The following is a 23,808-nucleotide window of genomic DNA, read 5'->3' as shown; positions in this document are numbered from 1 at the left end:
GAGACTGCATGAGACTCCAATCGTTCCTCGCTACATCGCGGTTTGAACATCGCTCCCTCACTCTATCTCGGTTTTTCAAATATTAGCAAAGCATATGCATATATAATCAAATTGGATGTATTCTTGGACCAAATTAAGTGTTTTTGACCATAAAAATGGCTAAATAAATGAAAATACGAATATAAGGCATGTAGATACTGTGTACACTAGTGTAATATCTGTGACGCTGTATGCACCTTTAAGAGGTGGGGCCTGGGAAGTGACGTGTGTGACGTCAGCCAGCTACTGTAGAGTTGCTGAGTGTTAGCATGGTAAGCATTATGGAGTGTCCCAGTGACAGGCTGACAGCAGCTCCTGTGTGAAGCTTCACTGCGCCATTGCAGTCGTATTCTACTGCTACACATCAAAAAACAATAAGAACATTTTTCTGAGCAATACAGGTATTAAACACTGAGCCAGGTGAGGTCCAGTGATCACCGGTTATAGCAACACAGGTGGTTAAATCCTCCAGCAAAGTCTCAAGTTTGTTTTTCTTTTCACCGTCTCTGTAGTCCTGCATGGTGGCTTGTATGATGAGTCATTGGGCGCAGTTTAGAAAACCACTGTTAACCTTTTGTCTTCCACTATGTTTATCGGCCTGCAGTTCATCCACTTGGCGAGAACATTCGTCAGCCTGTACCCCCTACGCGGCGTGTTCTCTTCGAGTTCAGTTTGCCAAAGAGCTTTGCTATGGCTCACTAAATTGCTAATGTCTTCGCTGCTAATGTTAGCTTTGGCTGCACTCGTGGCTGGGTGCTTTGTGTTGATGTGGTAGGCTAAACTTGAGCAAACTCCTGCTTTCAAAGTAGGCATATCACTCTGTTTATTAATGGTGCTGTTGGAGCGTTTTTGAAATGTAACTTTCTTAATCATTGGACCGACAACTCTCAGAGGCTCCTATATTTTCACGTCTCCTCTCCACTAGTCACCGCTCTTCACCTTGCCCTCCCAACTACAATGCAAGACTATTGGCTGATGCTAAACAAGCCCAAACAGAATGACAGTCAATGTCCACTTCAGGGTGTAACTGACCATTGTCAAGCACAAGAAGCACAATGCATAAAAACAGATTTTATAAAAGGGCAACCTGCATACAAAAACTGTAAAGTTAGAGATTAAAAGTGACATTAACCTGATGAAAAAATGCACTAAATGACTGTAATGAATTGATGACAATTAATGCTTTAATTTTAAATCAATAACTCTCTCTAAACAGAGCATTATTATCTTTGTTCTGGGTCTCCTCGGGTCCTTAAAAAGTGTTAAATACAATTTTGTTTATCAAGGCCTAAAAGAGTCGTAAATTGTCTGGAAGGTCTGGAATTTTCAAAAGGGAGGTTTTCACATTTATTATGGGAGGCAGTGGGACTAAGTGAAATGTCTCCATCCGGTTTTGGCTATATTTTTATAAGCAACCAGCTTACGGAACACGGCCAATCACTGTTTATGTCAAGGAGAAGCAAGCAAGTTAAAATTAATAAATGGAATAAATTGAGGACAAACTCTCTCAGTGCAAACAAATTTCAAGTGTACACTTCAATCTTATCTGCTATTTGTAATGCCACTTTGTTATTTATTTTTTTGTCTGTAAACTTTTTGTAATGCTGGTTTGGTCACAGTTGCAGTGGGTATTTTTTTGCACATTTTCAGGTAATTTGAGGTGCAGGCGGATCGTGAGTCAAAGGATAACCCCCTACATTGGGGCTCATCTTATACGGTTTTAATTTCTCAAACAATGCCGGCTGTGGTTGTTCAGTTTGCGCTATTTGGCGTTTATTGCTTCGTTTTTGAAATGTTTCAAGGTGCATGCTCCAGTAACTCAGTCTTCTCATTGCACAGTGGCAGCTGCAGGCCCAAAACACAACACTGGGTTTATCTAAGCAGTTTGCATGTTTGCATGGCTAACACTTGACATTAATGCACCCTGTTGTTCAGTGGTGTGCGGTGAGGTCCATGGCTGGGGGGGGGGGGGGGGGTTTACCACCACAAAGGGGTGCCAGTGATGGCAAAAAGAAAAACTGTAATAATCACCATAGAACAGGAAGTGCAATATGAACCTCATACCAACTGACAAAACCACCAAACTGGTGATTCGGCTAAGCACCCTGAAGTTACAGTGGGTGTTTTGTAGAGCGCACTGAACTATCGAAGAAATTCAAAGGCAATCCCATCTACGGGGTCAGACTTTGGGGTTTGATAACTGCTGTATTTGTCAAAAAACAATAGCACGGGCAAGAGGTGCTCGTTTTGACAAATTTTCACCTTTTTGAGTGCAGCAGGTTCAGCAGTAGATGATTCTACAACCAAATGAGATTATGTTCCATATTATGTCATATCCATGTAGTGACAGTCAGGCCACAGATTGTTGCTATGTCAGCACAAATATGTCTATTCCAGTTTTACATTCTCCACCTACTGTGAAGTCCTCAGCTATTTTAGCCGCAGCATTTAAGTAAAAGTGTGTTTTCTTTTTAAGCATTTATCCCGAGGCACAATCCTCCAATAACGTCAGCCAGCCGACATGATTTAAACAAGCTAATTACAGCACTTGCCTTGATTTCTCTAAATTGTTTGTTTATTATCCGTTTAGCCTTTTCCTAGCTCTTTAAACCAACAAATGAACAGTTCTCCAAAAGCAAAAGTTGTTGCATCGGCCAGGAGATAAGAACATGTCCGCTTACTTAGCATAAAACTGCTGCTTTTATGTAAATCCGCCCTGCTGATGGTTTCAATTAAAGTTATTGGAGTTGCGCTTGTGGAAAGCCATGCGGTGGAATCTGCTCAAAGCATTCCAGAATACCTGCAATGTAGACTTAATCCAACATGGCCCTGATTAAAGGCATCATTTGTTGCACATCCTCGGCAAGAACAAAAACATCACCCACAAGCTTCCTGATGTAAGAGTCATGTTACAACACCGCTACATTACTTACGCTACTTCACTAATTAACATGCGACAAGTGCAATCTTGCCTCTGCTGAACGACGACAATATCGTGTCCTACATTTTGTACTTGTACTTATTGTATCCCCCCTCCCATTTCCCCACATGTGGCGTGTCACAAGTGTAGTCGGGATGAATTTGTCTCTTGCTCGCGGCGGCGGCGCCTCGAAAACAAACCCGAAATGAGCATGCTGCTTTGTGCCGAGCAAATTAGTGGAGATGGGAACACAGAAGCAGAAGCGTCACTCTCTCAGTACTTAGATTACACAACAGCAATCTCATAAAGACGGGGGGGAATTTTCCTTTGGTTTTTTCAAGAGTTTTGTTTACAGACAAACACTGCAATATGCATGGCAGGCCAGTAGTTGGCTATATCACTTTGGAAAGAGATGCAAATATCCTCCTGGGTCAAGTATATGTATACTTTGCTGGAGGTGACGTAGTCTATTCCACTTTACTGGATGCGCAACAAAATCGTAGTGGTTTACCATTGCTGTTTCTGTTGTGAATTACTCTCATATCCGTAGGTTTAAATAAGGTTTATATAAACAATGCATCACCGCTGGAGTCGGTTCCTGTGTAGTTAATGTACACGTTTTTGGAGAAGCGTTATAATCACACACAACATTGTGGTCTACCATTATTGTTTTGGTTATGAAGTACTTGCACATTCACAGGTTTAAAATGAAACACATGTAAGTAATGCGTCTTTGCTGGAATCATGAGTTGCGTAGTAAATGTATACTTGGATGGGTAAGTGGTATACAGTTGTTCCTCTTTTATAGCGTTTAATTGGTTCCACACCCGACCACCGTAAATGAATTTTTGCAATATAGGATTCAATGTTAAAATGGAGTATTCTCGAAGTTAGAGCGTGTTTTGCCAGAAGCTCTTAGAGGTCGACCAAAGATCGTGCTCTATGGCCTCACCGAACTCTCACACCCGATACCTGCCGGCACCTGTCAGCTGCTTAAGGAGCCCCATAAGACAGCCATGCTTGATAGGACTTCTTCTTCAGCTTGACGACAGCCTTGACCTGTGGTGTCCACCATCGGTTTCGGGGCTTTCCACCACGACCTGCACTTGCGGCCGTAGTTCCGATCGGCTACTCTGCAATGGAGGCATGGAATACAGTCTATTCGAACTCGATATCCTCGTTCTCCCCCGGGATGCAGATGAAGCTGTGCCGGAGGTGAGAGTTGAAGACTCGACGAACGGGAGACTGCCAGCTGTTCTCAGCACAACCTCACTGCACGTTTGGGTCTCTCAGGACTATCTGGCATCCTCCCCTGCCATCTAATCCAACTCATCAACAGGTGGTGATCAGCCTTCACCCACGTGTCCAGAACATGCAGACACAGGTCTAATGATACGACTACAAAGTCAATCATAGACCTGCGGTCTATGGTATTCTGGTGCCAAGTGCGCTTGTGGTCATCCTTATTTTCGAACATGGTGTTTGTTATGGACAAACTGGTTCACACAGACATCCAATAACATCACACCGGACGGGTTCAGATCGGGGAGGGCGCCATTCCATGCCCCAAGGACCAGATTTTCCCTCTGAAGACCAGTCGCCCAGGTGCCTCCCCTCGACCACCACCCAAAGCACATTACACCGGGCCCTTATGCTTGCCCCTGCAGGTGGTGAATCTACAGGGAGGAGATCCTATGTGGCTTCTTCGGGCTGGGCCCGACCACCAGCTGTTTGCCTGCGAGTCCCTCCACTTTCCACTTCCACACAGATGGCGCCCTCCGTGGCAGACGTCTCTGTGACACTCTCCCGTGTTTTTCTATTTTTTGCTATCTTATTGTTCATTTTGGACATTCAACACACTCACGCAGTACATTACAACAGGGAGACACTTTTGAACATCGGCAGGGTTCACCATGAACTTTCATTTAGCCTCTCAGACTTTGCCTTTCTTCTGCGCCGGGAGAACGCAGCAGCCTGCGGCCCCGGTGAGCTGAATACCCGGCGAGCAAAGCATCCGAGGCGTAAACGAGGCAAGCGAGCCGGCCTGCATGCTAGGCTAAAAGCTAGAGCGACTAGGCCACCGCTACCAAGCTTGCTGCTAGCCAACGTCCGCTCTCTTGAAAACAAGATGGACGAACTACGAGCAAGGATTACAGCTCAACGTGAGATCAGGGAATGCTGTGTCCTCACCTTCACAGAAACCTGGCTGACGGAGGATATACCGGACTCGGCGATCCAGTTGGAATCATTTGCTGCTTACCGGGGAGATCGGACTTTAGCGTCTGGTAAACACAGAGGTGGCGGCGTCTGTGTTTACGTAAACAAACGGTGGTGCACAGACGTACAGACGATGGAAAAGCACTGCTCGCAGGACATTGAGCTGCTGATGGTGAAATGCAGACCTTTTTATTTACCTCGTGAGTTTAGCGCTGTGTATTTAACTGCTGTTTACATCCCACCACGAGCTAACACTGCTAATGCACTAGGCCTCCTGCATGACATCATCGATAAACACGAGACCAAACACCCAGACGCTGTATTCATTATATCTGGCGATTTCAACCACTGTAACCTCAGGACTGTCCTCCCCAAATATTACCAGTATGTGAGCTTTCCCACAAGGGAAAATAACATCCTGGACCAAGTCTACTGCAACATGAAAGGTGCTTTGAAGGCTGTTCCAAGACCCCACTTTGGAAAGGCTGACCACATCTCTATATTCCTTTATCCAACGTACAGACAACTTCTCAAAAAAGCTCCCCCTGTAAGTACAGCAGTTAAAGTATGGAATGAAGAAACTGATCAAGTACTTCAGGACTGCTTTGGCTGCACAAACTGGGATGTGTTTAAAACTGCAGCGGGGAGGGAAGATTGTACTGTTGATTTGGATGAATATGCTTCTGCTGTTACTGGCTACATTAGCACATGTATAGAGACTGTTACCACCACCAAGTATTACAGAAAATACCCTAACCAAAAACAGTGGATGAACTGTGATGTAAGGGCTAAGCTACGTGCTCGTTCGACTGCATTTGTCATGGGCACCGCTGATGACTACAAAAAGGCCAGATATGACCTGAGGAGGTCCATACGGGAGGCCAAAAGACAGTACAGACAGAAGCTGGAGGGCTACTATTCCACCTCAGACCCTCGGCGCATGTGGGCGGGGCTCCAGCACATCACAGACTATCGACAGCAGAGTAGCGTAGCCACGTCCAGCCAAACCACACTTCCAGATGAGCTGAACGAGTTCTATGCCCGCTTTGACACCCAAACTTCTGATGAGCAGAGAGGGTGGCTGAACCTGGGGAGCACACAGGACGCACCTCTCATGGTGACATCAGCTGATGTGCGCAGGGTTCTAAACAAAACAAACCCACGAAAAGCAGCAGGCCCAGACAACATCTTAGGACGTGCACTTCGGGTTTGCTCATCAGAGCTAGCTGATGTGCTTGCTGACATATTTAACCTGTCGCTTGCACAAGCATCTGTACCGACCTGCTTTAAGTCCACCACCATAGTGCCCGTACCCAAGAAGAGCAACGTGACCTGCTTGAATGACTATCGCCCTATAGCACTCACTCCTATTGTTATGAAGTGCTTTGAAAGAATAGTCATGACCCACATCAAAAAGAGCATCCCGGCGGCAACTGTGGACCCTCTACAGTTTGCATATCGCCAGAACCGGTCCACGGATGATGCAGTCAACACTGCCATCCACACAGCCCTTTCTCACCTACAGGGCCAGGACACATACGTCAGAATGCTATTTATAGACTATAGCTCCGCTTTTAATACAGTCAGCCCCCACAAACTCACAAATAAGCTCCTCACACTTGGCCTGTCTCCCTCCCTCTGTAACTGGGTGTTTAACTTTCTCACAGGCAGACCCCAGTCAGTCAGAGTCCACAACCGCACATCCAGCTCAAGAATTGTGAGCACTGGGACCCCACAGGGGTGTGTGCTGAGTCCACTCCTCTACACGCTCTTCACCTACGATTGCGTGGCCTCCCAGAACAACACCAGCATCATTAAATTTGCGGATGACACTACAGTCATCGGACTGATCACTGGTGGTGTTGAAACATCATACAGAAGAGAGGTGGCGGACCTCATAGCTTGGTGTCGTGATAACAATCTCCTTCTCAATACAGATAAGACTAAAGAGATGATCATCGACCCAAGAACAAGGGAAAAGGAGCCACATAGACCCCTGTTTATTGGTGAGACTGAGGTGGAGAGGGTGAAAACCTTCAAGTTCCTTGGCACACACATCAGCGAGGACCTCACCTGGTCTCACAACACCCAACAAATTCTGAAGAAGTCCCAAAGGAGACTGTACTTCCTGAGAAGACTGAGGAAATTTGGCATGTCCACCACAATCCTGAGTTGCTTCTACAGATGCACCATCGAAAGTGTCCTTACCGCCTCCATCACTGTTTGGTACGGTAACTGTACAACACGTGATAGGAAGGCACTCCAGCGGGTGATCAAGACCTCACAGAACATTGTTGGGGCAGCCCTCCCCTCACTGCAAGACATTTATACATCTAGAGTCCTACGCAGAACACACAACCTCATCAAGGACAGCACACATCCACAACACTCATTATTCACACTCCTGCCATCAGGCAGACGCTACAGGAGTTTGAAGTCCAGGACCACAAGGCTGGCAAACAGCTTTTACCCACAGGCCATCAGGCTTCTCAATGAAGCACTCAGACACGCCACACGCAACACACACTCATAGCACTTATTTATTTATTTATTTATTTGTATTATTTACTTGCATTAATGTCTCTTCTGTTGTTGTTGCTTAATTTCTTGGTATTTATGTATATGTGTTTATGTTTCTTATGTTCTTATTCTTTCTTGTGTTTTTCTTTCTTTTCCTTGGGAGAATGAACAGAATAAGATTTTCATTGCATGGTATAACTGCTGTTTTACCATGCACATGACAATAAAACTCTCTTGAATCTTGAATCTCTTGAATCTTGAATTGGAGAACTTTTTCCATTCTATCATGTCAGACATGTCATGGCTGACTTCATGACTTCATGCAGTGTTACGGTAATGTAATGTAAGGTAATGTCTCACTGTTTTGTATCATTACTGCTGCCTATGACTAGGTACCAGTCGCACCAAAGTAGGATTCAGACATCCAGGATAGATGACTGAGCTGAATCCAAAACAAGAGCATCTGGGCTTAATTGGTTGCACAAAGCCCAAGCCAGGATGAGCAGATACGGATTAATCAAGCCAGGTGAAAGCAATCCTTCCTTAAATAGACCCCGCTATTGATAACAGAGTCACTGATTCATCATGGAAATGAGAGCGGAGTACTTTCTCCCGATGGAAGCGGAAATCCTCATAGAGGCTTATCAGGACGTAAAAGAGCAAATAAAAAGAAACACCGCCACAGTCATAAAAAAAGAGAGAAAGCTTGGCAAAGTATTGCAGAGGCGGTCTGCAATACTTTGTGCGCAAGTAGTGCACAAATACACACTCACTGGTCCGCTGAAACCATCATAATTAAAATTCAAAGTTAATTAATGTTATGGTTGTTTCTTTTTTTTCAACAAATCAGGAACAGCGGTGTACAGTAATATCTGTGAAATCTTTTATTAGCACATCACCGTTACTTGCTCCTATCTTAAACTGTAGGTATACTTCCTGTTTCCCCTTGAGCGCTAAGCCTTCTGGGTAATGTAGTACACATCCACATTAACCAACACAATTAACATCTCCGAAAACGTAGTCACAGTGTGATTATGAATCACTGAAAATTGTAGGTGAAATTGACTGCAGATGTGAGTGAAATTGTGTAACTACTGTATAACTCCACCAGACAGTACAGGTATTACTCTTTTATCCTGTAGATGGGTATTTCTATTTATATGGGATCTGTGTTTTATATATAGTATGTGGGAGACTGTAAATACAATGATTGAAATGAATGATCACAAATTTTTAAATAATGACTGCGACCATTTATTTCTTAATTTCTGAAAAAACGCAATATAGCGTGGAAGCTATAATCAAACTGCAATATTGCAAGCGACAACCTTACTGTAATCATAAATGACAACAACAATGTTGTGTTCCACTATTGTTGTTTTGGTTATGATGTACTCTCACTTTAATACCAACCCGAATACTTGAAATACTCTCTTTTTGCACAGCACGCAGTTCTTTCAATTGTATATACTATTTTTATGCCTTAATATTTATCTTGGTTTATTTTACTTTTGTCTTAGCTATTTTCACACTATTTTTTTACTATTCTTATATTTATACTACTTATACTATTTTTTTATGGTGGTAAGAATTTCATTAAACAGGGAAACGGGTTTCTTTACTGTTCACATGACGATAAATACCGGTACTTGAATCTTGAATCCATATCCTCTTGTGTAAAACCTGAAGTGTGTAAGTAATCCTGTGTACAACATTAGCTGTGTAGTAAAACGTATGTACACAGATTTGCTGGGGGAAGTGGTATAAGCACACACAACACTGTGGTCTGTCTGCCATTGTTGTTTTGGCTATGTATGTTTTCGGTTAAGTACTTGCTTATCTACAGGTTTAAAAATCAGCGTATGCAAGTAAGGCGTCTCTGCTGGGCCCAGTAGTTTTGTTGTAAATGTACACTACTGGAGAAACACAACAACGCTGTGGTCCGCCATTGTTGTTTTGGTCATGAAGCACTTGCATATCTGCAGCTTTAAAATGTGAAATATGCAATTAATTTGTCTTAGCTGAACTCAGTAGCTGTGTAGCGAATTGACACTTACTGTAACTGAAGGAAGTCAACAACATCTGCTCTGCCATTGTTGTTTTGGTTATGAAGTAGTCACATATTTGCAGGTTTAAAATTCAGTGATGTGTATGCTAGTAATGCTTCTCTTTCGGGTGCTGCAGCGGTGATTCAAATGTGCATTCTACTGGAGAAATCCAACAACAACTTTGTGGTTTGCCATTGTTGTTTTAGCTATGAAGTATCCATATACAGTATGCACGTAATGTGTCCCTGCATGGCGCAGCAATGGTGTTGTACACTTTGCCGGAGAGGAGTTATAGTCAACCGCAATGTTGCGGTCAGCTATTTTGGTTTTGGCTGTAATACAATTGCATACACAGGTAAACCTGGCGGCTTTCAAAATCAACTTCTTTTAGAGCCTTTTTTCGTATTTTCAAGCTCAAAATCATCGTTGTCATTGTCATCCGCATTCCAGGCTGTTTTTTCCCCATGTATTCCCGAGTGACACAGTAATCTGATTGGACTCATAGACAGAACCACTGGCGCACAAAACAAAGAACATCCGCAGCCTCACTTCACATGACCAGTGATTTCTGACTCATTGTGTCATTTACCTGTTCCAGCAACCCTCCCCACCACTCCCCACCTCCCCACCCCACCACTATACCTCATCTTCCACTCTGTTGCCACTGCAGCAAAGCATGACAACGAGAGAGAGAAAGAGGAAGCAAGAGACGGACCAAATGCTATCTGAGTCGTCTGTGTGTGTGTGTGTGTGTGTGTGTGTGTGTGTGTAGGTGTCAGAAAGGCAGTGTAGGGTCAGTTCATTATGGGCATGAAAGGACAAACGCTATGATCACATGTGTCCTGTTGCAGGTCCAAATTCATTTTATTTCAACATGCATGCAGTTACAATGGAATACATCACATGATTCGATCCACAGTTCCACATGTCCAAAAGGAGTAGGAAGAAGCAAAGCTTATTTAATCCTACCTCCCATTCGTTCCACATCTTGTGCAGTACATATTATTCACTTTCTGTATACCATATGTGATTTTTAATACATATTATAATGATAAGGTAATGTAACAATATGATGAAGTAATTATTACGATTTTTTCACAATATAATAATCAGTAGAAAAATAATAATGAATAGAAACAAGCATAACAAAACAATGAATATAATAATCAGTATAATAAATTAATAAATAATAATAGAGACAAGCATAATAAAGCAAGTCCAAGACTCTTGTGCCTTGTATTTACCAAACCTCAAATGCTTGGATTGTTTTTTAAATTCACACATCTCTGTGCATTGTTTGAGTTCCTTGCTCGATTCGTTCCATAATTTAATTCCACATACTGGAATGCCGTGTGTTTTTAGCGTCATTCTCGCATATAACTTTCAAATTTAGTTTTTCCCTAAGATCATATTTCTCCTCACTCATAGAGATACAGTATATTGTATAACATTTTTGGGTAGCAAGTTAGTAATTTAGCTGCACGGTGGTCTAGTGGTTAGCATCGGGAAGACCTGGGTTCGAATCTCCGTTGGGCATTTCTGGGTGGAGTTTGGATGTTCTCCCCGTGCGTGCGTGGGTTTTCTCCAGGTGCTTCGGTTTCCTCCCACATTCCAAAAACATGCATGTTAGGTTAATTGGTGACTCTAAATTGTCCATAGGTATGAATGTGAATGGTTGTTTGTCTATATGTGCCCTGCTATTGGCTGGCGACTAGACCAGGGTGTACCCCGCCTCTCGCCCGAAGTCAGCTGGGATAGGCTCCAGCATACGCCCGAGACCCTAAAGAGGATAAGCAGCAAAGAAAATGAAAATTTCAGTTCACTTTTTTGAGAGTGGCTCTGAGTGCTGCATTACTTTCCTGTAATTCTTTGTTCTCCACTCTCAGACTTCGAACTTCAGCCATCAAGTCCTGGACCTTCTGCATTAGGAGCCCATGTTGTGTTGCATGGAGCCCATGTTTTGTTGCATGGGATTCAACACCTTTACCTTCTCCTCTATATGTTCCAGCCTCTCAAGCTTGTCAAGTTTCAGTAATATTTGTACTAAAGTATCTTCTTGCTTTCCCGCGATCTCTTGCAACTTCTTCAACAATTTCTCTTTTTGTGAATCAACATGCTTAGTCAGTTGACCCTTCAAATAAGATAAATGCTCTTTCACACCAGTTGATGCTGTTATAAGTCCATGCAACCTGTCTACCACCACTCCTTACCAGTATCAATGCTCTCGATTAGAAGAAGCAGATATCCGCATGGGCCTTGCTGTTAGCTTGTCATAACAGCCTGGTTTCTGTCCAAAACAACTAGCAGCCATTTTACTCATCTTTAAATTGACTGGACCAATCAGCATCCTTCATGGAGACACAAGCTGCAGGTAAGGGGCGTGTGACTAAATAGCGCTGGGTCAAAAAGCCTTGTCATCAACAGCTGTGGCTGTGGGCAACCTCCCGATGTAGATTTTTTTTTGTTAACTCCACAAGATGGCAGTGGTCAGCGTCCAGCAGCTTTATCTACCTCTTCATGCGCTTTAAAATGTTGGTTGCACTACTCAGCTATTTGTGTGAAACTCATGCGCGTGGCACTTGCCGTACTGTTTACAATGAACTTACTGCTTTTACAACATTGGTTCTGTTGCTGCTGTGTTGTGCAATATACTTAAGAAATGACCGTGTGCTCAGAGAGCTATGTTTTCGTCTCCACTTTTGTCATGCACTACAAATCATTGTTAATGTTAAAAAACGAAGTCCCTGCTGTACAGGACGACCAAATTTCTGCCAGGAAGTAGTCACATTGTCCTATAATCTGGTCGGAAGCTGATGATTACTCCTCGTTTCCTCCTGTACACCACCCGACACTGGCACTTTATCTTAGATACTTGGGAACATATCTGTACCTTTTGGACACCAGAAAAAGGTGACATCAAAGTCCCCACAGCAGTGGTGTCCAAAGTGCGTCCATTCACAGCCCACAGCTTGTTTTTTATTGGCTCGCATCACATTGTAGACATAAAATTAAACAACCCCCCCCCAGCAAAAATGGAAAAAATCGAGCAAAAAGGCAAAATGTAAACAGAAGAAGATGAAACCTTGATACAAATAACTAATAATGAAACAAAGCTTTATCTTTAAATGCACTGTATACAAAGTTTTATTTAGCCCTTTTACAGTATGCAGCCCTCGGTGGAGAGTTCGGACACTCCTGCCCTATAGGTTACATTAGCTGTTGGTAGTGTAGTGCTACACATAGCTGTCTTTCATGCAGTGAAGGTGGGATAGCACCTGGGGTAGGTTCCATCCCCTACTGTGATCCTGACCATCCCTATTTCCATTTCGGTATGTCTGACTTCATGTGTTTGTTTGACTTCAAACACGTGCCTTCTTGCCTTTTCCAAACAGTTTCCATCCACTATATCCTCTATTAAAAGAAACTCAAGGAAAATCATGACTGCTTTATTCGCACATTGGCATAACAGCTTTTGGAAGCTTTTAATGTGTTTTTTTTGTAAAAAAAAAAAAAAAAACTGCATTAGTTGGCAGACAGAACTGTCGAGGTCCAGCAAAAAACATCAAAATGCTGATGCCTAATCTCCAAAAGGAAGACTATTTCAAGTGAAATAAATGAGCCGGCATGGGCCAACATCTTAGGTTATGTGCACACTGATCTTTCCAAACACGCATATTTCCCCCACTCCAGTGTTAAAACAAATCTCCATTCATACGAGTGGTGTTTAAAAAAAATGTCTTAGCATTATAACGGCTCTATTCATCAATATTGTGAGATATACATTATCTTTAAAATGCAGCCCAGGAAACATCACACATGATTTTACTCGCCCGTGCGTTCTATAACGTGCATGCATATGCCTTTAATGTTAAAGAAATTAACCAAACAAAGCAGTCGCATCATGTTCTGCTGGTAAATAGGGTTTAAAAACGATGATGTCACTTCTTATGACACGAGACAAAAAGCTCTGTTTTACCTGTACACAATGCAGGTATGTGAATGTGAATGCTGAAGCCAGAGTGGAAAATCTCCACTCTGGCCTGAGTTTTCCAAAAGCTGAGTTTTTAAGAACAAAAAGTGAAGTTTGCATGTGGACGAGACGCCAAAACGAAAAGAAAAATATGTGATTTTAAAATATCCATATTCTTGTGGACATAGCTTTACACAGATGTCCTAATGGGCTTTAGAGGCTCACGACATAAGCACAAAGGACTCTCTAAGAAGACCCTCAAAAGCATTTTCTCCCTAAGAAAAAGAAAGCAGTAGAAACCTCAGGAGAGGCAGTTCTAAAGAGAAAAAAAGCCTTCCTTTCCGCATGGCTGACTTTTGCGGTGGTAGCCACGTTTGTGGTGGTAGGGGGTTGCAAGAGAGGTTGAGACAACTGCAAAGAAAGCAGAAAGTAATACTGTCGTGTAATATCCTGTAACAAGACTCACACCCTCCCACTCCCTGGAGAAAAAAATTCCACATCCACTGCGACACAAGCTCACTCTCATCGCTCTTTACACTGCGCTCAGGCACTTGCACCTCTCTGCTAACATGGCGTAATAAGAGCATGTTATATATTCTGTATGCAAATAAATGTTTCAACTGTCCAAAGAAGCCGAGGGGTGAGCGAGTTGGAGGAGAGCATCCGTACTAATTGTGGTTAAAATATGTACCCCCTGCTGATACGAGGGGGGCGGGGGGGATTCAATAGTTACGATTAATTGTATTTCCTGTATTGCATCATCAGCATTGGTATTGGTAATGGTTTTATTTTTTATACACGTGTATCACATGTTTAAACTTGTGCAATTCATAGACAGTATGACTACTGGTTGTGTTCAACATGAAAGCTACCATTATATTGCATAAGCAAAAAAAACTGATAAACTAAAAACATTTCAACATTAACCAAAAAAACTTTAAAAAAAAACCATCTGAGAGTGAGCGACTAGACATTCTTTGGAGTAAGTGAGATTACTCCTTACTGAGGAGGAGAGAAAGCCATGTAGAAGTGAGGCAGGATGAGACGGCGAGGTCGATGGGTCGGCAAGATGCAAGATGTAAACAGGAAGTGGGTGGGAGGAAGGAACAGACAGTGAAGAGAAGGTGTGAACACGATTACATTAACATCTGCAGTCTTGTACAACCGCTGTGATTTATACAAGTACTATTGTGTTTTTATATTAGAGGTTGTACCACCTGCCAAGACTGCAAAAGGGATCATTTAGTAAAGTAGGGACACAAATAAGGACAAAAGTACTGGGACACTCGGCCATTGTGCCTACAGAAGGTGAGAATGGAAGAAAGCTGTATAACAGCAACAGGTTATCAGGGCTTGGCTATCACACAGTTTCTGTTCTAGTTCATCGCAAAGATGTTTAATTGGGGTTCCTCTGCACCAAACCCCTGTAAGTGTGCCTTTATGGTCCTTGCTTTGTGCACGGGGGACAAAAAAGGCCCTTCCCTACACTGTTCTCACAAATTTGGAAGCATAGAATTGTACAAAATGTCTTTGCAAAATAATTAAGAGAATCAAACGCTTGAGTTCAACCAAAGGTGTTTGATTGGGGTGCTTTTTCACCATGCCCCTCCAAGTGTGCCTTTGTGGACCTTGCTTTGTGCACTGGGAGCAGAAAAGGGCCACCCCTAAATGATTCCCACAAAGTTGGTAGCATAGCATTGTCCAAATTGTCTTCTTTAAAAAAATGATTTACAGAATTAAGGGGATACGTTCGTCCAAAGGTGTTTGAGTGGGGCTCTTCCTCACCCAACTCCACCAAGTTGGACGCACAGAGTTATCCAAAATGTCTTGGTAGGATACATGAATTAAGAGAACTAACAGGTCTACTTCAACCCAAAGGTGTTTGATTGGGGCTCTTCCATACCACAAGTGTGCCTTAATGGACATTGGTTTGTGCAGTGGGAACAGAAAAGGGCCTTCCCCACACTGTTCCCACAAAGTTGAAAGAATCGTCTATGATGTCTTAGTAGGAAGATTCATCTTCTAATTTATTATTTCATTAATTAGCCTTAAGGGGGAGTTACATCCCGATGTACGTGCTGGCTACTTGCAAAAATGGGGACAATCGCAAGAGATACGCACATTTCCTGCACAGATTTTCAAACCCGCAGACAGCCCGCAAAGCCCGTAGGAAGAAAATTGGGATGCGAGTTATTTTCTGTGTGCACACAGGAAAACCTTGCATGCAGCTCGGTCGCAAGAGCAATGCAGAGGAAAAGTGTGTGTTGTTAATACAATACTACTTGAAAGAAGTTCGTAGTTTCTCCTTTGCACATTATTTGGATAGTATATAGTTAGGGATGTCCGATATTGATTTTTTTATCCTATATATCGATATTGTCCAACTCTCAATTTCCAATTCGGATATCAACCGATACTGATACCGATGTGTAACATAGATAATTGTTTCTTTTTTTTTACCGGTGCCCCCACAGTGGCTGCCTTTCAAGCAGCTCTGTTTGTTCTCCTACTATTATCATCCACCCATCCATTCTCTAAACCGTTTCTCCTCTTTAGGGTCGCGGGGGCATGCTGGAGTCTATCCCAGCTGACTTCGGGCGACAGGCGGGGTACACTATTATTATCTTTTAAGTAATATATTCTATCCTATGGCTATTGACTCATCTACGTCGAGACTTGTTTATTCAAGCGCATTTTTCCATGCCATGAGAGCGAGGTCCTGCATCGAAAGCAGCCGTATCGAGGCAGCAGAGCCGGGGGCTAAGATGAAAGCTAAGCGGCTAGCAATGAAGTAGAGATTCAAGCTTTCGGTACCTTCTATTATCATGGGAAACGTGAATTCACTACCTAACAAGATCGACGAGCTGACAAAGAAAGTCTAGCCCTTCAGGGAGTGCAGCTTATTGGCTTCACTGAAACATGGCTAACAGCTAGCGTCCCAGATGCTAATATGGGCAGCTAGCGGACTTTGGCACGGTCAGAGCGGACACGAACGTTAGAGCCTGTGGAAAGTTCAAATGAGGTGGGCTTGCACTGTATGTGAACAAACGTCCTGGGCATGGGAACATTAAAATGTCCATCTATACAGCATTTTTTTAAATTGGTTTTCATTATAGGGAAAAAACTTGATACCGATATCTACCGATATCACATTTATATGCTAATGTTGGGCTTATAATATCGGTGGGCCTATATTATCTGACATCCCTATTATAGGATATGTTGATTTAAATATAAACATTTTTAATTTAGATATTTTTTTCTCAGGATGCACAGTAAATATCAGGGCACCAATGACCCGTACTGTGGGTGGGTTATGAGCAAATTAAGTTCTCCTTTTTTTGTCTGTGACGTGGGCAAATTCACTTGTAAACAAACACGTCGTCAATTGAGTGGGATTTCTTCACTGTTTCAGAGACATGTTGCGTACCACTGGCACCAAATGTTCTGCAAACATTCTGTGATGAGGGAAAAAACATTGAGCTTCAACACATCACACTTAATCAGCCACCTGAAACATTAACATCACAATGAACGATGGATGACCGGACTACAGCCCTTTACCACTGTTGAAGACACTGGATTTTGCCATCCAGTTTCCATATTTGAGATACATATCATATCACACATATCAACATACATATCTAGCTACATTTTTAATGTAGTTCAATTGTATTTATTTCTAACGACGGCTGCTTAGTCAGTCTATCATGAATGCAATCATATTATTATAAAATTCAAAATACACTTCAGGGCAGTTTGCTTTGGAATCCTTTTTTTCCGTGTTATGAAACCGTCGTGATTCATTCCGAGGGGCGATGGAGCACGTCATGTTGCCTTCAAATAGCAAAAGAAAAGAAAGCATTCGTCTTTGCTATTCAACAGTTAGCATTTGTGTTGCTTTTGCATCTCCTCGTGCACATTAAAAGGAAGATGAAAAGAGGATGGTATTAAATGTTAAAATAACTATCTTTTAATGCTCTCTGGAGTTTTGTTAGTCTTGTGGTATAAGAGGTTTCACTTCAACATTTTATCATTTCAAATTGTTGGATTTTTTTCTTCAGCTGCTGCTTTGGATGATGCAATATCAGATTAGAGCAACGTTGGCAGATCCTGCTCAGATTTCATTGCATTTTCATTGAATTGTATATTCAGCATTGCCGTTCATGTTGTTATTGTGTCCACCATCTATTTGAATCTGTTTGCACTTGCACGATATGGTGATTTATTCTATCCGGCTGAGCTAAGATGACATTTTAGCTTCCTGCACTCAAGTAAACATCTTCTAAAATGTAATTCAATGGCATGCTGCGCGTATACCAGCTTCCAGGTAGATCTCACATCAAATGAATAAATCACATCTGCTCCAAATGTTCCCGCTCACCTTCAAGTCTGGGATGACTCCCGGAAAGCCTCGAGAAACGTCGAGAAGGAGCGAGGGAAGATTGGGAGATGGGGAAGGGGCTAAAAATCAGCAGCAAAGTTAGACAAAAGGGATAAAAATAAGAAAGGAACATTTTTTTTATGGATGCGGAAAGGTCATGTTGAAGAGACAAGCAGTGATGGCGGGATTAGGAAGGGCAAGGGATCAGAGGATGAAAATGAATGCCAACAACAAGCTGACAATGTTGGTATTAGCGTTAGATACTTTTGCTTGTCCTTTGTTTTTATGGTTCTTTTTTGTGATGTCACCACAGAAGGATAACAGTGATGATGGCATGGAGGAAAAATGTGATGACAGCCATAGAGGGAATAGCTCATGGAGGAAATGTACAATACGGCTAAAAGTAAAATGCAATGTAGTCTGGGAAATGAGCTGGGTGATGTTTTATGACATAACAGGACATAACATAACAGGATGTGTCATTATAGTTAAGGAAGGCAAATGTAAAGTTGTTCAAATGTAAAGTTAAGCCATCTGTCCCAGGGTCCCACTATCACCATCATAAAACCTTTATTAACTGTACATGCAATGTTTGAAGTATTAAGTTAACATTACTAACTGTCATACGGGCGCAAACAGAAGATGACCACTGTATCATAAATACAATGCAAATTCAATAAAACTACTCACCCTAAATAGCATGTCGTGTCATTGAGTGGCATTATATTGGTAGGTTTGTGGGTGTTTTGTCTCTTTATATAATTGTAACCTGACTGGTCTGCCCCTGCACATGACAGAGGAGTAAACCAGGGTCCACAGGTGAGGGTTGAGCAGCGCTCGCAGACGATCCAAAAGCACGAGCTGTCAATGAGGTTTATGCAAACTCTGCATGCGTTGAAGAGGGAGCTGAGCTGAAAGACAAAGCTCTCAATTTACCAGTTGATCTACATTCCTACCCTCACCGACAGTCATGAGCTTTGGGTAGTGAGCGAAAAGACAAGGTTGTGGGTACAAGCGGACGAAATGAGTTTTCTCCGTAGGGTGGCTGGGCTCTCCCTTAGTGATAAGGTGAGAAGCACTGTCATCCGGGAGAAACTCTGAGTAGAACCGCTGCTCCTCCGCATTGAGAGGAGCCAGATGAGGTGGTCTTGGCATCTGGTCAGGATGCCTCCCAGACGCCTCCCTGGAGGGCACATCTGGAGGCCTCGGGGAAGACCCAGGACTTGTTGTAGAGACTGTCTTTCTCAGCTGGCCTGGGAAAACCTCGAGATCCGCCGGGAGGAGCTGGTCGAAGTGGCCGGGTAGAGGGAAGTCTTGACTTCCCAGCTTAGGGGGGCAAAGCTTGGTGATACCAAAAAGGATACTTAAGCACAAATACAAATTGAAAGCGTGGACACTGACAGGGTGAACAAAAGTAAATTTCTGGGGGTCTTAATAGATGAAAATATGAGGTGGAAATCTCACATTAAAAATATACAACATAAAGTGGCAAGAAATACCTCAATACTGATTAAACCAAAAATCACTCCATACGCTCCATTGTTCTCTGGTATGACCATATCTAACTTATTGTGTGGCGATATGCGGAAATAACTATAAAGGTACACTTCACTCGCTAATCTCTACAAAAAAGGTCAGTTAGGATAATCCATAATGCTGCTTGTAGAGAATGTACAAACCCTGTATTCCTAAAATTACATTTATTAATATTTGCAGATCTTAAACTTTCAAAAAGCTAGCCAAAAACTTAATACAATTCGTCCCAACAAGAGAGGAGAAATATGACCGTAGGGAAAAATTAAACTTAAAACACTTCTAAAAACCTTCAGCACAGCAGTATGTGGAATCAAGTTATGGAACGGATTGCGTAAAGAACTCCGATATTGCATTAAAATGAGTGATTTCAAGAAACAGTACGAGCAGTTGATGATGACAACATGCAAGGAAGAAGAGTCCTGAACCACTGATTACATACAATGCTATGTCTAACCAGTCTTGCACTGACTACCAACTCTTCATTTCTTTTTGAGCATATTGTCTCTACTCACTCATCATCCAACTATGTTTCTGTCAACTATTAACCCTGTAATCAGTCATTATTATTTATTTATTTATTATAATATATTATGACTTTTATATAATGTATTTCCAGTCATTATAAACCTCGACCCCTATTTTACCACATTGTTATACTGCCTTATCATTTTCCTATGTATTGAAAATTGGCAAAGATTACATGTGGAATACAGGAAGTGAACAAATGTAATATAACTGATGTGAAACGGAAAGCGAGGTAGGATTAAATAAGCTTTGCGTCTTCCTACTTCTTTTTGGACATGCACAACTGTGAATTGTACTATGTGATGTATTGCAGTGTAACTTCTACAGTATACATGTTCAGGATAAATTAAACCATTACCATTTAAAAGCAAGTTATCCACCAATTTGTTAGTAAAAATAGAATAATCAAATGCATGGGTAATTGTCCAATAATAACATGAGGTTATTTATATTCATATTTATATTCAATAATAACATGAGGTTATTTATATTCATATTTATATTCATATACTTGACAGTTACACTGTGATGTGGTCCTCAATGAAAATGAGTTTGGCACCCCTGATTTAAATGCTCATGTAAACCTTATGGTTCACCCAACCCCCACGTTCTGCCCTGGGCTCAAAGCAAGGTCTGCAGAATGAGAGTTATGAGCGCTAGCCGTCGAGCTAAAAGCCCAGACTGTCAACTCGATGTCCAGCACAACGCTTAAGGTGTTAGGGAGTGAGGTTTTCCAACAGCTGCACGTACTGGCATGCGTTATACTAAGAAGATTAGGAAGTTTTGTGTGATTTGAGAGGAATGTTTTCCAGAAATTTTTGGTTTAACTCCAAAATGTATGATTAAGCTAATTCTTCTACTCCTGAGCCATTGCACACAAAAGGGTGAATTGTTTTTCCTAACAAACACACCACATTGTGGTGCTGTTACTACGCCCCATAAATCAGACTGACTTGAAATTCCTCACAGCTCGGTGCACAATCTGTAAAACACCCACTGCAACTTTAGGGTGTTTAGTTGAATCACCACAAAATGGGGTACACACCTTTCGGGGACTGACAAGTACATATGTGTAAAATTTGATCAAGATTGGTTGAAAAACATGGCCACCATCAAGCAAAACGCCTTTGAACTTAGCAACTAATTGTCCATAAGTCAATGACCATTTATCTAATGATTATAAAACTTTGCGGATGTCTGTGTTACATGTATGCTAGAATGTCCTCCAAAGTATTTTGACCACAACCAATAGGGGGCGCCACAAATGTCATGTGCAAAAATATGATGACGATGACATTTTGAATAATTGATCCCCCTGGGAATTTTGAAATTAGAACACATTGTAAGTCATCCAGTGTCACGGTAAGAAGAAGGCGAGCACTGTGGCCACACAACTGGCGACTAATTGCGCGCACACAAACGGCAAAACAACGCCATCCCATAATGAGCGTTGCTATAGTCCTCCTTAAAAATCTTGCAGCAGGCTGAAGCCGTTCCGCTCACAAATTCAATTACGGGAATGACTCATCCCGCCATTATGACGACTGTCAGATTTTGTTGTGTCACACAATAAGGCAGAGAGGGGAAAACAAATGATTCGCCAGAGCCCCCCCACCGACACCCTTCCTCCTCCTCTCTCCTCCTCCCCTAGAGCTGCCTTCCTCCATCCCGCTTGTTTTCATCTTTGGCTGCATCCTTTGCTTCTCCCCCCCCCCCCCCCCCCCCCCCCCCACCCCCCCGCCTCTGCTGCTGTCGCTCGTCCAGTATTTCTTTGCCTTAGTCTTCATTCATCCTCTACTCGTGTCCTGCGGCTACAAGGCGACATAGCCTTTCTAATTTGCTCCATACAACAACCCCCCCACCCACCCACCACCACCTTCTTCCTCTTCCTCCTGAATCCTTCGCCTACCACACTCCCACCTCTTTCTCTCTCTAGATAATTAGGATCTCTGATTTTACGCTTCTCTCTTCCATAATAGGCTCTGCAGACGAAATATGAACACAGCCAAGTCCATACACACGCACACAAATATGCATATGCACATGATGAATGCATTTCCCTTTATTCTCTCCAGCATTCACAGACAGGCAGGAAGTGGGAATATTTATGTGTTTTGGCTTTTGTGTGTATTCCTCAGTGGTGTCGGACGACTGACTTATGAGCGTACGGTTTCTCTGTACAACAAGAAGCAGGTCGTGGTTGAGCTCTCGGCGCTTTAACTCCCCGCAGACTGACAACTGACAGGAACCAAAAGCACACACGTGATGGTTAAACACAGCCAGAGTGTGACCACAGGTGATTGCTTTGTGTGTGTGTGTGTGTGTGTGTGTGTGTAACCATGGCTGCAAGCCGTCGATTGTACCTGCGTTCTCCTGTAGGGTGAGGAAGTCCTGCATCTTAACTGCAACAGCATAGCCCAAAAGCATCACTTCTTTGATCCATTCACGTGTCCATCATCCTCCAATCCTTCCACTAGCACCAATCCCTCCATCCACCAACCATCCTTCTGTCCATCTACCATGACCAGCCTATCATCTATTCATCCCTCCATTATCATCAACCCCTCCATCATCTATCAATGGTATTTCCCAAAAGTGAGTGCACCCCTCACATTCAAGAGACAATACAATATAAACTTGGATACACTTAAGAGTAGTCAATGTAGCAGTATAGATATACTATCGACTGAAAATTAGTCAACACAACCTTTATTGTCTCAATAGCTGGTGGTGGTAGTGTCCTGGTCTTGGCCTGCACGAGTGATGTCGGGACCGGGGAGCTGTGGTTCACTGAAGAAAACATTCCATTATTGTCTAAATAGTTGGCAACACAAGTGAGTGCACGTCACATGTCTAAATTGTGTCCAAAATGTCATTATTTAGTGTGAGCACCATTGCCATCTGCTCATCCATGATGACATCACTGGTGGAGCTGGTGGATGTTAGGTACCTTGCACTCTTCCACCTTCCAGGTGCTCAATTGGGTCAACTGGGATCCACTGTCCAATCCACTCCATCACTTTCAGCTTCCTCAGCAAGGCACATGTCATCTTGTAGGTGGGTTTGGGTTCCTTATGTTGGAAAACTGTTTCCCAAGGCATGGGATCATGCTCTTCTTCACGATGTCCGTACATGTTGAAAGTCACATTTCCCTCAATGAACCGCAGCTCCCCCAGTGCTCGAAGCGCTCATGCAGCCACAGACCATGACGTTACCACTGTCAAGTTCTTTTGGACTGAAGCCAGCCTGCACTTGAAAAGGCCGGGAAGGTCATCAGGGACGCTTTATCAACTCAACTCCAGTAGACCTTCTTGAGTTTTATTTCACACTTCAATTATTTACAGGAGCTTTTCAGGTTATTTTGATAACCAGCCGTCTCTCCAGTCTTCTCTCATTACAGTCACTGAAGTAGTGGTGTCTCATGGTTGTCCACTAAATTTAGCAGTTATTTACTCTGTACAACCACCTAGTATCATATAATGCATATCATAAGTATGCCACATGGGTATCAAACTAGTCAATTTTGCATCATATTTGTATCAGAGGTTGGAAAGATTTGCATTTGTAACATCATAGTGGTCATACTTTTTGGTGTATATATGTATAGTATATATTTTGTATATATTTTTAACAATATAGTCTCAAAAAA

General features: G+C 42.5%; 1 protein-coding gene across 7 annotated transcripts in view; it reads left to right on the top strand.

Annotated features, from left to right (window-relative positions):
- Positions 1-23,808, top strand: part of grik5 (glutamate receptor, ionotropic, kainate 5) — a 192,843-nt gene that overhangs the window by 92,055 nt on the left and 76,980 nt on the right. Inside the window, exon 1 of one of the 7 annotated variants that reach the window (XM_054782526.1) lies at positions 22,143-22,455. The exons of the other annotated variants lie outside the window; for them this stretch is intronic. The gene's annotated coding sequence lies outside the window, so the exon portion shown is untranslated. Of the gene's footprint in view, positions 1-22,142; positions 22,456-23,808 lie in introns of those variants that run through there. 7 annotated transcript variants of the gene reach the window in all.

This window comes from Dunckerocampus dactyliophorus, chromosome 7 (assembly GCF_027744805.1).
Source record: "Dunckerocampus dactyliophorus isolate RoL2022-P2 chromosome 7, RoL_Ddac_1.1, whole genome shotgun sequence".
In the NCBI taxonomy this organism is placed as follows: Eukaryota; Metazoa; Chordata; class Actinopteri; order Syngnathiformes; family Syngnathidae; genus Dunckerocampus; species Dunckerocampus dactyliophorus.
This window is presented reverse-complemented; position numbering and strand designations above follow the sequence as displayed.